Source organism: Schistocerca nitens, chromosome 5 (genome assembly GCF_023898315.1).
Source record: "Schistocerca nitens isolate TAMUIC-IGC-003100 chromosome 5, iqSchNite1.1, whole genome shotgun sequence".
Lineage (NCBI taxonomy): Eukaryota > Metazoa > Arthropoda > Insecta > Orthoptera > Acrididae > Schistocerca > Schistocerca nitens.
In genome coordinates this window covers 358785853-358802013 of record NC_064618.1, presented here as the reverse complement: position 1 = coordinate 358802013, position 16161 = coordinate 358785853, and the positions used below count along the sequence as shown (strand labels likewise).

Sequence of the window (16161 nt, the reverse complement as noted above, 5' to 3'; positions counted from 1 at the left end):
CAGCGGAGGCTGCGGCAGTGACTACAGCGGAAGCAAATTTGGGTATTGTTGGAGGCAAGGATAAGGGACAAAGAAAAATATGAAGAATTAGTGAGGAGATTTGAGGCATTGCAAGTAGGGGAAGGGATGGCGGGTGAAAGTAAATTGCAGGTCGGGGAGTGTCATAGATGGTTTGACTCGGCAATCGCGGCATTGATTAACCCCTTTTCGGGTAAAACAACGGAGGATGTGTCGGTATTCCTTAATGACATTATCACAATGGCTGAGGCCAATGGATGGTCGGATGTTGTAATGTTGAGAGTGGTGAAGTTATACTTGATAGGGTTATACCATGAAATGTTGAACAATGTAGGGACATTTGCAGAGCTTGAGGCTGTAGTTATGCCAGAGGTACCAAAAACAGAATAGTACCAGGTTTTTTCAGAAATAATTAAGGGTGTTAGTTATGAGAAGAAATGAGACTGTGGTGGTTTTCTCAGACAGGATTCGAAAGCTGAATGCACAAATGTTTGAACTGTCACCGAGTGGGGAAATGAATAGTGTGCTGTTACAGATGTGTTTTTGCAAGGAGTACCACTGGAGATGTCATGTCGGGTGAGGATGGAGAATCTTGTGGCAGCTCTAAGGATTGCCACGTACTTAGAGGAGGTAGATTATGCGACGAAGCCAAGGGTGGAGTGTAAAGTTCTGGCAGCGGAAATTAAGTGTTTTGGTTGTGGCCAGGTAGGGCATTTTAGGAGGCGGTGTTAGTGTCAGATGCAGTGTTACTCATGTAGGAAAATGGATCACCGGGCAATGAACTGCATGAGTAGAAGTAGGCGTGAACCTTAGCAACAGCAGCTGTTAAACGAGAATGGGACTGCTTCAACCATCGGAGGGTGGTCCCAGTGAAATTAGGTAATGTGATTGTAGGGGCACAGATTGAATGCTGCTTATTGGCTTGGTGAACGGAAGGGAACAGAGGTTTCTGGATGACACGGGGGCACACATGTCTGTTATCGGTCTACACCTGGTTATCAGTAGAAGGCTTGAGCCACCACGTTATAGGTTACGTGGGGTGGGGGATAATAAAGTGGAGTCATTGGGTATGACGGTTCTTCGATTTGTGATCATAGGAACTAAGTTTAGTAAGCAGGTACAGGTGTTACGGGGTGTGGGTGAGGGGTATTCGGTGATTCTCGGACTGGACTCCCTTGACAAACATCGTGGGAAGATAGATCTTTGGCAACAAACAGTGGAACTCAGTGGAACAATGTTTTGCATGGGGGAAATGGTTGCAAATGGACGAATGTCGCAAGGCACACTTAAAGCGAAGGTGACGCCAGCTAAACTGCAAATGGATTCATTAAAGGTTGATCAGCAGGATAACATATCAGCAGGTACAGGGAAGGTAGTCTGGGTTTTGATAAATACGGACTTACCAAAGGAGATGCTGTACATGGTGTAGCAGTCTTGAGTAATGAGGGGTTGGATAATGTGCACTGTTTTGTGTGGAGGAGTTTAGCTCACGCAAGTTATGTGGAAGGAGATTATAGGGTTCCTGTAAGTATAGATAACTTCAGCACAGCGGATTTTAGCTTGTCGAAAGGGTTGTTATTGGCCACATTGGAGTTTTTTGATGAAGATGACCTTGATAGGGAGGATTTAGAGGTGAGCAATAAGCAAAAAGTCGATCCAGCACAATTGAGGGGAAAATTACAGCACTTCGTGTTGGAGGAATTGTTATTGACATTTAGCAATTTATCCGGAATGGAGGGTAGGTTACTGGCAACACCATTTACAAAGCACCACATACCAATGGAGGATAATACACCAGTGTTTAGGAAACCATATCGGGTAGCACATCATATGCAACTGCTACTAGAGGAGTGTCTAGAAAAACAACTACGAGATGGAATCACAGAGCATAGCAATAGTCCGTATTCAAGCAATGTAGTTCTCGTACCTATGAAGTCGGTGGATGGTATAAGGAAATATAGGTTTTGTTGTGATTATAGGCTTCTGAAGGCGAATACCATTTTGGACACATATCCGATTCCAAATATTATGGATACATTGGATAATCTGGGACAATGTAAGTATTTTACGATGATGGATTTACAGAGTGGATACCACCAGTTGGAAGTAGCGCCAGAGGATAGGGCAAAGACAGCTTTTACTGTTCCTGGGGGCACTATCAGTACATATATATGCCATTTGGGTTTAAGATTGCACCGGCAACTTTTCAGCGATTATTAGATGGGATTTTAAGGGGATTGAAACCAACGACATATATGGTTTACCTAGATGACATTATAGGCTTTTTGAAGGATATACCAGAACAATTATCGCGTTAAAGAAAACATTGCAGTTGGCATGGTTAAGATTAAGTTTAGGAAAATGTAATTTTGCGCAGACGCAGGTCAAATATTTAGGTCATGTAATCAGTGAACAAGAGGTTGAAACTGATTCTCGGTTAACAGAGGCAGTTCAAAATTTTCTGACACCATGTACAACAAAGCAGTTACAATCGTATATTGGGTTATGTTCATATTATTGTAAATTTGTAAAGGATTTTACTAAAATAGCCAAACCGTTAACAAAGTAAACTAAGACGTCATTTGTGAAAGCCAACGGGTTGTATCTCATTCTACAGTTGATTCCCTGTGCCTGGGCCCATAACCTTTAGTTGGGCATTTTTTAATATAAAAATGAAAGCTTTCTGAAATAATGTTTTATTAATTAGTCAAGTCGTGATAAAAATAACTGCATATCCCAGAACACACAATCACCACTGAGTAATAACAATGAAAAGGAGTAAACAAAAAAATTGTAAATATCAATTTACATATTTCAACACATTCTGAGGGACATAGTTTTTCTATATGCTGGTGTAAATGAGAAGTGAATGCGGGTAGATCTGCTTCTATCTTGTTTTCTGACATTACAATGAAATCATCAGGCAATGTTAGAGTTGCGCCATACAGCATCTCCAAAACTGTTGAATTATCTCCTCCTCTCAGACAGCTATGCTGTCCTACAATAATTGTTGGAATTATGTCACTCCATTTATTTTTACAATGAGCTGTGATGGCTGCCTTCAATGTTCGATAGAATCTCTCTATTTTCTCATTTGATTGTGGGTGGTATTCCTTACCTCGAATTAATTTAGAACCACAAACATTAGCTAATGCATGGAATAGCTCTGACTGGAACTGTGCTTCAGCCCGATGAAACCATATATCAGGCTTTTCAGTCCACAATGGAGGGAGTTTCACACTAACTTTGTCCACTTCAATTTTTCTACCACTGTCTGGTATATCACTATTCCCTCTATCTGCCATCATATTTGTTTCTTGTTTAGATTGTGTCAGGGTCACCAGTTGCTGGTCTTCTTGTAAAATTAATCACAAAAACACAGTATTTTAGATTCAAAATTATTATTTGGAAACTTCCTTTTTGTTACATGACGAATATCGCATTCCAACAACAACACAACTGAAGTCTAGATCTGTTACTCTGTGAATTTCAAAATGTCATTTATTTTGAAAAGAAAAATCAGGTAACACAATGAACAATTATTTACACAACTGCAGGTTACGAGCATAAACATAATTCTACACAGGATACAGTATTTCAAGGGTACGTGAAAAGAGATGGTGGGATGAGGTATCAGCAAGAGATGCTGATGTTAATTCAGTTTATTCCAAAGTGACTTTGTGTCACCATTTGAAAGCAGCTTTCCTAAAAAAATGATCTAGAAAATCCATTAAAACACAAATAAGCCATGGATAACTCAAGGAATTAAAGTCTCATGTAAGAGGAAAAGGCAAATCTACATAAAGGCCAGAATGGGTCTATATCCGGCATTAGTTGCGTAATATGAGAAATACTGTAGTATTTTAAGCAAAGTCATTAAAAAACCCAGAATTATGTACATCCTGACTGAAATAAATAATGCAGATAATCAGATTAAAATTATACGGGACATTGTCAAATGGAAGACAGGACGGCCATTGAGTGCACAAGATACAATAACAATACAGTAAATGACAATGTTGTGACTGGTAATTCACAAGTTGTAAGTATTCTTAACAATCACTTTCTACATGTAGCAACAAGAGTAGGAATAAATGGTCAGTTGAAGAAGCAAGAGATTATATTATAAGAATCATTCCACAGAAATTTAAGCAAGTATACAAGTAGCACCAACATCCTTCACTGAAATTAACATAATTCTGAAAAGTTGTTCCAACGTAATAAGTAATGTCCATCATGATGTATGTAATGCATCACTGGTACATCGAATTTTACAATATAAATTAAAATATGCATTTGTGAAACTGCTTTATAAGAAAGGGAACAAGAAAAATTTAAATAATTATCACCTAGTTTCCTAACCAACATCTTTTTCCAAAATATTCAAAGAAGTAAAGTACTCAGGAGTAGTCTCACATTTCAGTAGAAACAATTTACTTGGCATAATATAGTTTGGATTCCTGAAAGGTTGCTTGAATGACAATGCTATTTAGACATTCATCTAACAAATATTACAGCCTTAGATAGTTAAATATCACCAGATGGTATTTTTGTGATATTTCAAAGATGTTTGATTCTGTAGATCATGTTGTACTCTTATACAAACTTAAATTTAAGAAATTAATGGCTTTACACACTACTGGTTCAAATCATACTTAACAAATGGTAAGCAAAAAGTTATGCTGATTAAATGCACAAACATAAGGCAAAGGCTTCAATTATGGGTTTTCTCCTATTCCTTACATACTAAACAGTGGTGGTTGTGGTTTAAGAGCATGTGAACATCTTAACTTTGACATCTTGCAAATTTATTGGTCTGTCTCACTTGTTTCTCTGATATTCACTTAAATGTGGTGTCGAAGATAGGGTGCTTTTGGCCTTTATGGTTCTCAGCGCCTCATTTGTATTCCAGTCCACTGACCTTGTTGCTGGATAATACTACTTAAATTTGATCAGTTCTGCAAACGGCAGTTTGTTGTTGGGAATTAGTTGTTTACTGTGCAGGAATTGGCTTTCCTGTGCAGTGTCAATGTGAACTCTGTTGAATTTGTTTTAAGTGCTAACAGAAAAGAAAATTACCTGGAAAAATTAGCCGCAAAGAAACTAGGTCTCCCGGACCAGATCCATTGTCTGAGAAAGCGATGGAATCAAATAAGCATGATAGAAGTGAACATTTAACAAAGAAATATATAATAAGTGTAAGTTGTTGTGTGGGTGCAATGTAAGAATGTCTGCTGTTCAATGTGGGAGTTAATTCATTTGTTGTTGTTGTGGTCTTCAGTCCTGAGACTGGTTTGATGCAGCTCTCCATGCTACTCTATCCTGTGCAAGCTTCTTCATCTCCCAGTACCTACTGCAACCTACATCCTTCTGAATCTGCTTAGTGTATTCATCTCTTGGTCTCCCTCTACGATTTTTACCCTCCACGCTGCCCTCCAATGCTAAATTTGTGATCCCTTGATGCCTCAAAACATGTCCTACCAACCGATTCCTTCTTCTAGTCAAGTTGTGCCACAAACTTCTCTTCTCCCCAATCCTATTCAATACCTCCTCATTAGTTACGTGATCTACCCACCTTATCTTCAGCATTCTTCTGTAGCACCACATTTCGAAAGCTTCTATTCTCTTCTTGTCCAAACTGGTTATCGTCCATGTTTCACTTCCATACATGGCTACACTCCATACAAATACTTTCAGAAACGACTTCCTGACACTTCAATCTATACTCGATGTTAACAAATTTCTCTTCTTCAGAAACGATTTCCTTGCCATTGCCAGTCTACATTTTATATTCTCTCTACTTCGACCATCATCAGTTATTTTACTCCCTAAATAGCAAAACTCCTTTACTACTTTAAGTGTCTCATTTCCTAATCTAATCCCCTCAGCATCACCCGATTTAATTTGACTACATTCCATTATCCTCGTTTTGCTTTTGTTGATGTTCATCTTATATCCTCCTTTGAAGACACTGTCCATTCCATTCAACTGCTCTTCCAAGTCCTTTGCTGTCTCTGACAGAATTACAATGTCATCGGCGAACCTCAAAGTTTTTACTTCTTCTCCAATTCATTAACTAATACATATATTGGGGATATTGCACATTTGCCCAAAATAATAAAAAAACATGAGAACTCCCACTTAAACAAAAATCTGAAATGGAGAGTAGTGCAAGCTTAAACATAATTCCATTCTTGTCATAAAGAGCACTTAATTATATAAAAAGCAACACAATTCTTTTTTCAGTCAAGTTATCTGTATTATTATTATTATTATTATTATTATTACTATTGACAGTGGCTGAAGTCATATAAATATGTTGATAACCATAACTGCTACACATCAGATGCTATTCATTTCATGTTCTTGTATTTATCTGATTTTAAAAATCTATGAACACGCAGAATGAGCCACCATTGAATGTAAATAACCTTTCACTCAACACTCAATAAGCAGAATTGGTACTTTTTGTAGACAATACTAATGTTGTGACAAATACCATTACAGAGAAAGCAACAGATGAGATTCTTAACGATGTTTTTCAAAGAATTATTAAGTTGTTCTTTAAAAATGGACTCTCCCTTACTTTTGAGAAAACACACTACATGCAATTCTGTACAACAAATAGAGTTATAGCAATAACTGATGCAGCACACGAACGGGAATCAGTAAATAGGATAGGGTGCTCGAAATTTTTGGGTGTACACATTGATGAAAACTTCAACTGGAAGAAGCATATTACTGAGCTTGTCAAACAATTATATTCAGCAGCTTTTGCTCTTTGTATAATTGCTGGTCTTGGAACAAACAAATGAGTCTCCTGACATATTTTGCATATTTCATTTCAAAAATATCTTATGGAATAATTTTCTGGGGTAACTCATCACTTAGTAGTGTTCACCTGCAGTCGTCTTGTAGGTACCGTTCAGCATTTTAATTGCACTATCACAGTACAAATATTATCTAATAAAATTTGTCATAAATAGTTCATCACAATTTGAAAAGAATATTGATGTCCACATCTACAACACTAGAGGAAAAAAATGACCATTAGCACCAATTATTAAAGCTGTCAGTGGCCCAGAAAGGAGTTCAATGTGCATCAACAAACATTTTTGATCATTTGTCTGACAGGTAACAAAGTAAGTTTTAAATATAACTGAAAATAATTTCTTCTAGGCAACTCCTTCATGTTGCAGCAGATATTTGTAATTTCATTGTTGTAGCACATAGATGGAGTCAGCCCAAACAAATAATACTCAACATGTCTTTCAAATGATGCACAGCATCAATGGAAAGCATCAGTTAGTTTCTCATTATATATAAAATGATTTTGAAAGTGGAATTTAATGGGTTCATTTGACAAAGCAGTCCCAAATTAGTAATGTGCATTATTCATTTTATCAATATGTATTAGAAACAGTAAAACCTGGAGAATAATCAGTAGTCCAGCAGCAACTCAGCAGCACATCTGCATGGCAGTGCTGTTGCTGCTGGAGTACTGATTATTCTTTGTTTTAATGCCTCTATTAATACACATCAATAGAAGGAATATTGGACTAGACCAATCTGGGACCATTCTGTTGAATGGGCACATAAAATTCTACTTTATAAATCATTTTGTTTGTAACAGGAAACAAACAGAAGCTTTCAACCAATGTTTGGCATTGCATGAAAAATGTGATGAACATATTTGTTTGGGCTGACTCCAGCTACACATTGCAAGAAAAGAGACTGTAGATATCTGTCAAAATATGAAAGACAACGTGCCTGATGACTATTCGGATAGGCACTCTTGTGTGTGTGAGTGAGTGTGTGCATAGAATAGAAGGAGTTGTCCAGAAGAAGTGAGTTTTGGATACATTTAAAACTTGATTTACTTCTTGCCAGATTTTTATGTTATTGAGCAAATAATGAAACATTTTTGTTGCTGCATACTGAACTCATATAAAAGCTAGTTTTTGGTAATGTTGCATGAGAAGTAGGATTCAAAAAATAATTCATTGATGTTGGCAGTGAACATGCATGCATATACTGAAGAATGATTCAAATAATCTATGGAACATATAACCAACTAACCTACCTTCAAGACACTTCATGTCAATCTGAGCCAGTGAATATGCACAAAACAATACAACTCCTAAACAGTTTACTATCCAAAACAAATTAACTAATAAAATTACTTTAACTGTGACAATCATCATTCTTCATTTAGGCAGAGATTGGGTAACACATTGCTTTGCCAAAAGTGTTGTGTTACATCACAAAGTGCTGACCAATATTTCCCTTCAGGAAAATGTACTGTTCATGGTTGTCTGCAGAAATTTTACACGAGGGAAAAAGATTCAAAACTTGTCATTTTTTTTATAGAATTGATTTGGTGAGGCTGCAAACATGCCATGCACCAAGAACTAAATTTCACAAGAAGTATACAAAACGTATTCTACATTGATTATCTACTTAGTGTTTTTAAGGTAGATTACTTTGGCACCTATTCAGTAAGCATATTTCTATAGTACATGCAAAGTACATCTTTCTATCTACATGTAGTGTCTGTTGTTTCAGACACGTCCAAAAGAACAGTCACCATTTTGACCCAACAGCTACTATGAATTAAACACAAAGGAATTACCAATACTGGCAGCAGGTGGACACTGAGGTAAATCAATGGGGAAAATTGAAAATTAGTGCCAAAATGGGATTCGAATCCAAGTCTCCTGCTTACTAGACAGATGCTTTGACCACTAAGGCATCTCGCTGCAGTGCTCACTGCAACTGCACAGACTACACTAGCACCCCTCCAATCAGACCCAAATTCTCAACTTACCCACAAGCTAGTAAGCAGAAAACCCAGATTCAGATCCCAGTCCGGCACAAGTTTTCAACTTTCGCCATCGATTTACTTCAATGCCTTCTTGCAGCCAATGTCTGTCATTCCTTTGTGTTTACATCTTTTTTGTTATTAACATGAATATGTATGCCACTTATGGATTCAGTGATCTGAAATTACATCTTCATATGATTTAGTCCAGGGTGCCTAATGAGTTAAGAAATGAAGCTAAAATCAACAACAAAAACAATTTATTCATACTCCCATGATGTTAGGTTGAAACTGAAATTTAAAAATTTGAAATAGTGAAAAGTCAGAAAGGCTGAGAAAATACTGATGATATGAATAAAAATGCCACATTAAACCCCCAAAGCAGAGAAACAGGAAATAAACATTTAAAAAAGCTTATTGACTATAATGCCATTTATCTCACTTTATTTCCTTTACAACTTCACATCTATTCACATTAATAGATTTATTGTAGTACTTTCATGATTTTAAATTTTTAGCATCAGCTGGAACAATGATGCTGAACAATACGTTATTTGAAAACTACATTTTTTGGGTTGTTTAGGTGAAGTGTAGCCCAGGAAAATTATACCACTAGATGAATGTGGGAATCCTCCAAAAATCAGCCTCAAATTTGCCAGTAAAATCAAATTTTAGCAGCCTAGGACTACACCAAAGTAATCCTCATCTCTCCAGTTTGCCACATTATTGTGCAACATGCCTACTGGAAGGTGGAATTCATAGCTCTGTGATTGCATGTGGCATTGTGTTGCACCTGTAGACTTTGACAGTGTCTCAATCCTGGAGGGCACATGTTTTTGACCTTGAAATTCTACATTTTTCCCCCCTCTTTCATATCCCAGAAAATTGTATTTTCTTTTTTTGACTGATGTGTTTGGGATTATGTGTATATGTAAACACATGCAATATAGCATGGCTGTGTTCTTTCAAGTTTGCTAAAACAGCTCTGTCACGTAAAACTCAATGGAGAATTAGCAAGCCATAATGTTTTTTCTTTTTCCACAGACATTTAGTAAACTATTGTTTAAATTCTGTTTTGCATCAAGGAGAGGGGGGATTCTTATGGGAACTGGGGGCGGGTCATGGAATCTGTGCACCATGGCGAAAGACTGGCTCTTTTCTGCAGCCCCTAAAGGAGAAAGGGACAGAAAAAGATTGAAGATATTATTTCAGCATGGTTCTGCAAAGGTTTTGTATCCATCTTCACTGGAGGCCAGCACCAAACCACAGCTGCACCAAGGAATTGGCATAATTTCACAGAACAGAATGACAACTAAGAATACTAAAGGTATGTAGTCATTGATAAAGCTGCAGTATTTCTCATCTCAGTCAATGTTAAATTTGCAGTTAAGTGGAGTCACAGCCAATGACTGCTACAAATTCAAGAGAATAATGTAATAAATAAGATGTCTGTACCCAGAGAATAAGAGAGGGCAAGAGGTCCCTCTTGGCCCCTATTGCAGACACCTCAGGTACTGTTAATATTGCTAAAAAGCAAATAGGACTGCAAGAAAGTGGGAAATTATTGCTAAATGCTGGAAAACAGTAGCCATCCAAGAAATGTGCCTTTGTACCAATGATGAGGATGAAATGATGATGAGGACAACACAACACCCAGTCTAAGAGCAGAGAAAATCTCCAACCTGGCCGGGAATCGAACCTGACCCCCTGCATGGGAGGTAAGCACATTACCATTCAGCTAAGCAGGTGGGTCTATAAGTGAGGGAAGAAACTAACATAGACCAGGGGGAAGAGACCAGTCAACAGTGAAAGAGGACAACCAAACAACAAAAGTGGACTGTAAAGTAAAGAAACAATATTAAAAAAAAAAAGAAAGGAGGAGGTCACTAAACATTGAAAAAAGTACGCTAAATAAAGAAAAAAGATCACTAAATAAAGGAAATGACCACTTGTCAAAACCAAAAGTTCAGTAAAGAAAAGAAGAAAGGCACCAAACAATGAAAGAGGATCACTAAATAGGGGAAAACAATTGTGAAACAAGGAAAAAGGTTGTTGAACATAGGAAAAAAGGTTGCTACATATGGAGACATGGTGCGTGGACATGAAAGAAACTCAAATTGTAAAAGGAGTGCCAAAATGATAAAAAAAGATGACATACATGACTTGCAGATAACACGCAACAAAAATTATATCTGGCATTCCCTAAGGAAGTCTGATGGATGCTCTGCTGCTCCTAATTCAAACAATAGATTTAGGAGACAATCTGAACAGCCTTTTTTGATTGTTTGCAGATGATGGTATTGTTTACTGTCCAGTAAAGCCGTCAGAAGATCAAAACCAACTGAAAAATGATTTTGACAGGATAGCTATATGATGTGACAAGTGTCAACTGACTCTAAATAATAAAAAGTGTGATGTCAACCACATGAGTATTAAAAGGAAGCCATTAGATTTTGGTTACATGATAAAACCCACAAATCTAATGGCTGTTAATTCTACTAAATACCCAGGGATTACAATTACAAACAACTTCAACTGTAACAACCACACAGAAAATGTTGTGGGGAAGGTGAACCAAAGACTGCATTTTATTGGCAGAATGCTTGGAAGATGCAACACATCTACTAAAGACACTGCATATACTTACACTTGTGTGTTGGCTTCTAGAGTAATGTTGTGCAGTATGGGATCCTTACCAAATAGGAGTAATAAAAGACACTGAAAAAGTTTGCAGGAGGGCAGCTCATTTTGCGTTATTGTGAAGAAAGGGAGATAGTGTCATGGATGTGGTATGTGAGTTGGGAAGATTATCACTACAATAAAGGAATTTTTTGCTGCGGTAAGATTTTTTCATGAATTTGAATCAACAACTTTCTCCTCTGAATGGAAAAATATTTTGTTGATACCTACCTACAAAGGGGGAAATGAACATTTTAATAAAACAAGAGAAATCAGAACTTGCACAGAAAGATTTAAGGGTTCATTTTCCCAGATGCCGTTCTGGAGTGAAACGATAGAGAAGTAGTCTGAAGGTAGTTCGATGAAACCTCTGCCAAGCACTCATGTCAGAAGGCAGAATAGTTGTGTAGTTGTAGATGAATGAAAGAAGAAGCCAGAAAAGTGAATGATTATATCAAAAAATAATTCAGACAAGAAAACTAATAAATTATGAGTAAACATTTTTGGTTGGTAATTACTTTGAAGTGGCAAAATAAGTTGTACCACTGAGAGACCCATGTGAAAGTGATATACCATACTTCTGAGCTTTCAAAACAAGTATTTTCTCCCTTTGGGGGGAGACAAGAATAAGTTGGGGAAGGTTAAAAGGAAGGGCAGGGCACCACAACTCTGAGATGAGAGCGATCTACCTGTAGCCTACCTTTCAAGCAATAGAAAATCCAGGATGGAATGTAATAATATAATGAAAAGGATAGTTGCTACTCACCATACAGGGGAAAGGCACAACAAAAAACCTGTCAGATAGTTAGCTTTTGGCCAACAAGGCATTTGTCAAACAAAGACACACACACACACACACACACACACACACACACACACACAAATGCAACTCACAAACTCAAGACCGGAAAGATTTTTGAATTCGAGTGGCAGCTTATTGAAAATGGATGCAGCAGTATACTGCACACCTTTTTGCATAAGAGTTAAGGAAGTCCGATCCAAATGCAGGTTTCATTTCTGCTGAGTATTTACCGAGTGAGAACTGCTTATTGTTGGAAATAAACTAATATTGGTAACAAGAAACGACAATAAGGAATATACATATTGAGAGGCCAATGTCAAAATACCCATACTTGTGAACAGAGGTCGACAAGAGGTTCGTGAACTCACACCACTTATTGCCCGAACCGCCCGTTTCTGAGCCAAAAATATCCTTCTAGAATGGGAAGAGTTATCTCAAAACATAATACCATACAACATAAGTGAATGAAAATAAGCAAAGTAGACTAATTTACGTGTCGAAGTATCACTCACTTTCGATACTGTTCGAATAGTGAAAATGGCAGTATTAAGTCTTTGAACAAGATCCAGAACGTGGGCTTTCCATGAGAGCTTACTATCTATCTGAACACCTAGGAATTTGAACTGTTCAGTTTCACTAATCATATGGCCGTTCTGTGAGATTAAAACGTCAGGTTTTGTTGAATTGTGTGTTAGAAACTGTAAAAACTGAGTCTTACTGTGATTTAACGTTAGTTTATTTTCTACAAGCCATGAACTGAGGTCATGTACTGCACTACTTGAAACCGAGTCAATGTTGCACACAACATTCTTTACTACCAAGCATCAGCAAACAGAAATATTTTAGAGTTACCCATAATACTAGAGGGCATATCATTTATATAAATAAGGAACAGGAGCGGCCACAACACTGATCCCTGGGGCACCCCCCACTTGACAGTACCCCACTCAGATCCCACATCACAGCCATTATCAACATTGTGGATAATGACCTTTTGCTGCCTGTTGCTAAAGTAAGAGGTGAACCAATTGTGAGCTACTCCCCTTATTCTGTAATGGCCCAACTTCTGGAGCAATATTGTGAGATCAACACAGTCAAATGCCTTTGTTAAATCAAAAAATATGCCAAGCGTTCGAAACTTTTTGTTTAGCCCATCCAGTACCTCACAGAGAAAAGAAAATATAGTTGTTAAACGACTTCTAAAGCTGAACTGTATATTTGATAGCAAATCGTGTGATATAAAATGATCAATTAACCTTACATACACAGCCTTTTCGATAACTTTTGCAAACACTGATGGCATAGAAATAGGTCTAAAATTATCTACATTATCCCTTTCTCCCTTTTTATAAAGCGGCTTTACTACTGAGTACTTTAATCGCTGAGGAAACTGACCATTCCTAAAGGAAAAATTACAAATATGGCTAAATACAGGGCTAACATGTGCAGCACAGTACTTTAATATTCTACTAGACACGCCATCATAACCATGAGAGTCCTTAGTCTTTAGTGATTTAATTATTGACTCAATCTCCCTCTTGTCTGTATCACAGAGGAGTATTTCAATCTCGGAGAGGCATTTGCTAAGAAATTTATATGATTTCCTGTAGAAACTAAATTTTTATTTAATTCACCAGCAGTGCTCAGAAAATGATTGTTAAATACTGTACATATATCTGACTCATCAGTAACAGAAATATTATTACTGCGAACTGACTTTATATCATCAACCTTGTGCTGCTGACCAGGCACTTCCTTCACAACTGACCATATGGCTTTAATTTTATCCTGTGAATTAGCTATTCTATTTGCATACCACATACTTTTTGCCTTGCTAATAACATTTTTAAGCACCTTACAATACTGTTTGTAATGGGCTACTGTAGCTTGATTGTGACTACTTCTAACATTTTGATATAATTTCCACTTTGTTCTACATGATATCCTTATCCCACTAGTCAGCCAACCGGGCTGTCCATTACTGCTAGTACCCTGTTAAGAATGTTCTAATGGAAAGCAACTCTCAAAGAGCATGAGAAATGTGTTATGGAAAGCACTGTATTTATCATCTATATTATTGGCAGTATAAACATCTTGCCACTCTTGTTCCTTGACAAGTTTTGAAAAACTCTCTATTGCTGTTGGATTAACTTTCCTACGTAGTTTGTAATTAAATACGACATTGGTTTGAGTACAAAAACCTTTTAATGTTAAAATTTGTGCATCATGTTCTGAAAGGCCATTCACCCTTTTACTAACAGAATGCCCATCTAGTAATGAAGAATGAATAAAAATATTGTCTATGACTGTGCTACTGTTCCCCTGCACCCTAGTTGGAAAAAACACAGTTTGCATCAGATCATATGAATTTAGGAGATCTACCAACATCCTTTTTCTTGCACAATCATGTACAAAATTAATATTGAAGTCACCACATATAACTACTTTCTGGTACTTCCTACAAAGTGAATCAAGAACCCTCTCTAGCTTAAGCAAAAATGCTCTGAAGTCGGAGTTAGGGGACCTATAAACAACAGCAATTAGAAGTTTAGTTTCACTAAATTCAACTAATGCTGCACAACTTTCAAATATCTGTTCAGTGCACTGTTGTGATACATCTATGTACTCAAATGAAATACTGTTTTTTACATACAGAGCCACTCCCCCACCACGCAAGGAACTCTTTGAGAAACAGCCAGCTAATCTGTAGCCTGGTAAAGGAAGCCTCTGAATTATCAAATTATTTAAGTGGTGCTCTGATATACCAATAATTTCAGAGTTAACATCTATTAGCAGTTCACTAACTCTAGATGTCTTATATTTTGATGAAATATGCTAATTCCTTCTGTACTTGGAAACATTACATCCTCTGGAGGTGAGCCCTTAGAGGCACTTCCTTTAAGCAAGTATACCTATCAGCTGACTTCAGTCTAAAAAAGGTGCAGCTCTAACACCAACTACTACAGGAATTTTTCCATGAGTGATACCACTACCACCACCACCACCACCACCCACTACACTGTCACCTATAAGCTTAGCCAGCCTCCCCTTCCCATACCTATTGAGGTGCAGGCCATGCCTAGTGAAACCCCATCTACGTGATCCATGCCCTCCGCCATCAGTGCACTCTTCAGCCCCACATTAACATGCCTAACAGCCGCATTAAGGTGAGGCCGATCATGACGCTGAAACAGTTGCACGAAATGCAACCAGTTTGAGTAGCTATCTTGACCAAGTCACCACTGACATCATATTCCCCGTCCCTATCGAGACTGTTCTTTTCAGTCTTTTCGTTGTGCCTTTCTGCAACTCAGCATCTCCGCTATATGGTGAGTAGCAACTACCATTTTCATTATATTGTCATCTCTACAGGTCAGTTCCTCTTAATCTGGGGTCTGAAAGACCTTTCCTTTCTGTAATTCTTCTCCAGCATATCACTCTCTCTCCTCCCCAAGGAAGAAAATATTAGCTTCAAAAACTAGAAAGTGTATTACCTTTACATGTGTCTATTGGCAGTACTACACATGTTGCCTCTTGAAGGTAAAAACTGGCCAGCAATTCTCTCTCAAAAACCAAATTCAGATGTCTTAAATGCATCTGCCTCATATAAGACACTGTCACGACTACATGTATACTACAATACTGTGTCATTGTTGACACGAATGATGATGGTTTTGGAGGATTCAAGGAAAAGTATGAAGCACAGTGCACATAGCCCAATCCTCTCAAATAGCAACAAGGAGATCACCAGTTTAATGTCTGCAATATTTTCGTAGGAGGTACAAAATGGGCACTACTTGATGAAGGAAAATATTGTGACTGTAATCAGTTGCTGATGATG

General features: G+C 37.5%; 1 protein-coding gene across 2 annotated transcripts in view; it reads right to left on the bottom strand.

Annotated features, from left to right (window-relative positions):
- Positions 1 to 16161, bottom strand: part of LOC126260890 (probable proline--tRNA ligase, mitochondrial) — a 126774-nt gene that overhangs the window by 28054 nt on the left and 82559 nt on the right. The window lies entirely within an intron of this gene.